This window comes from Schistocerca serialis, unplaced genomic scaffold (genome assembly GCF_023864345.2).
Source record: "Schistocerca serialis cubense isolate TAMUIC-IGC-003099 unplaced genomic scaffold, iqSchSeri2.2 HiC_scaffold_1196, whole genome shotgun sequence".
Lineage (NCBI taxonomy): Eukaryota > Metazoa > Arthropoda > Insecta > Orthoptera > Acrididae > Schistocerca > Schistocerca serialis.
In genome coordinates, this window is record NW_026047399.1 from 1460001 (window position 1) to 1462500 (window position 2500).

General features: G+C 63.2%; 1 pseudogene; it reads left to right on the forward strand.

The window, feature by feature from the left end:
• LOC126435130 (large subunit ribosomal RNA) overlaps positions 1–2500 on the forward strand; it is a 7963-nt pseudogene that overhangs the window by 1761 nt on the left and 3702 nt on the right.

Here is a 2500-nt window from a genome sequence, read left to right on the forward strand (position 1 = left end):
AGGGTCTGGGCGTGAGCCTGCCTGGAGCCGCCGTCGGTGCAGATCTTGGTGGTAGTAGCAAATACTCCAGCGAGGCCCTGGAGGGCTGACGCGGAGAAGGGTTTCGTGTGAACAGCCGTTGCACACGAGTCAGTCGATCCTAAGCCCTAGGAGAAATCCGATGTTGATGGGGGGCCGTCATAGCATGATGCACTTTGTGCTGGCCCCCGTTGGGCGAAAGGGAATCCGGTTCCTATTCCGGAACCCGGCAGCGGAACCGATACAAGTCGGGCCCCTCTTTTAGAGATGCTCGTCGGGGTAACCCAAAAGGACCCGGAGACGCCGTCGGGAGATCGGGGAAGAGTTTTCTTTTCTGCATGAGCGTTCGAGTTCCCTGGAATCCTCTAGCAGGGAGATAGGGTTTGGAACGCGAAGAGCACCGCAGTTGCGGCGGTGTCCCGATCTTCCCCTCGGACCTTGAAAATCCGGGAGAGGGCCACGTGGAGGTGTCGCGCCGGTTCGTACCCATATCCGCAGCAGGTCTCCAAGGTGAAGAGCCTCTAGTCGATAGAATAATGTAGGTAAGGGAAGTCGGCAAATTGGATCCGTAACTTCGGGATAAGGATTGGCTCTGAGGATCGGGGCGTGTCGGGCTTGGTCGGGAAGTGGGTCAGCGCTAACGTGCCGGGCCTGGGCGAGGTGAGTGCCGTAGGGGTGCCGGTAAGTGCGGGCGTTTAGCGCGGGCGTGGTCTGCTCTCGCCGTTGGTTGGCCTCGTGCTGGCCGGCGGTGCAGGATGCGCGCGCCTGCGCGGCGTTCGCGCCCCGGTGCTTCAACCTGCGTGCAGGATCCGAGCTCGGTCCCGTGCCTTGGCCTCCCACGGATCTTCCTTGCTGCGAGGCCGCGTCCGCCTTAGCGTGCTCCTCCGGGGGCGCGCGGGTGCGCGGATTCTCTTCGGCCGCCATTCAACGATCAACTCAGAACTGGCACGGACTGGGGGAATCCGACTGTCTAATTAAAACAAAGCATTGCGATGGCCCTAGCGGGTGTTGACGCAATGTGATTTCTGCCCAGTGCTCGGAATGTCAACGTGAAGAAATTCAAGCAAGCGCGGGTAAACGGCGGGAGTAACTATGACTCTCTTAAGGTGGCCAAGTGGCGGCGGTGTGGCTGCATCCGGACTTGGCTTTTCGAAGTGCGGTCTTGATGTAGTCGTGCTGCTGCTGCGAGGTGCCTTCCTTGGGTTATAGTTACAGGGAGAGTGATGCGCAATACATGGGCCTAGCCCTCTTAGCCTCTCCTCTCCTGCGGTCTTCTCCCCTTCTCGTGGGCCCGCTGATTTCGCAGAGTGGAAGACCGCACCAGGGGCTTGGGGGGGTTACCAGCCCCCCCTCGCATTATCCCTTTATAGTTGGGGGCAGCCGACAAGAAACAAGAGATGGTGGCCCTTCCGCTGAAGGTGCCACCCCAGCTACCCCAGCACCTATCCGGCCAACCGGCCGTAACGAAAATGTGATAGTTTGTGTAGCTCCCTTTGCTTGCAGTGAGTGCCACCGCACTTTTACCACGAAGAACGGTCTCGGGGTCCATCGCCGCCGCCAACACCCTGCGGCCGCCAACGCTGAGATCGTGACGGAGAGGCATCGCGCGAGGTGGACGGAGGAAGAAGTCCTGTCGCTCGCCAAGGCAGAGGCCGAACTGTTCCTTGAGAGGGACGCCCGGTTCTTCTTTGTAAATCAAGAACTTACCAGGATGTTCCCCGACCGAACGCCTGAGGCAATCAAGTGCCGACGGCGGCAAGCTGCCCACAAGCAGCTTGTCCGCCAATTCATGGAGGCACTTGAGATCGGTCGGGGTGAAGAGCCGGCGTCCCGCCGTGGAGCAGCGAGCTCGCTGCCTGACGCGGGCGATGCCGCTGCGCCGCCCGTCGACGCAGCCGAGGACTTCGCGGCCGACACCACCGGGCCGCCGCCGGAGGGGCCGACTGACGCCGCCATCTGGGAGCATCTGGCGGGGCTACCTGCTTCCGCCCAGCGTTTCTCTGCCCTGGATCGAGTCATTGGTCTGGGGCGGGGCACGCCGCCCGATGTCATCCTGGGCATGCTCCCGGATGCCCTTGCGTCGGTCGGGTCCAGGGGGGAGAGGTCGATCACCAGGACACAGCGGCCGCGCCAACCATCCAAGCGGCCGCCTGCCGCCCCGCCGCTGCAGAAGCGCAAGCGGCGCCGCTGGGAATACGCGCGGACACAGGACGCCTTCCGTAGGTCGCGTGCGCGTTGCGTGCGCGGCTTGCTGGACGGCACCCTGCTGCAGCCGCCACCCGACATCCCCGGTCTGCTGGACTTCTGGGCGGACCTCTTCACGAAGAAGCCGATCTCCACCGCCGGCTTCATCCGTGACCGCCTTCTCCCGCACTCGGAGCCTGTCGCTCCTGAGTGCCTATGGGGGCCGGTCACACGTGAGGAGGTCGCTGCTGCCTTGCCGCCCAGGGGATCGGCAGCCGGGCCGGACGGCCTGACTCCA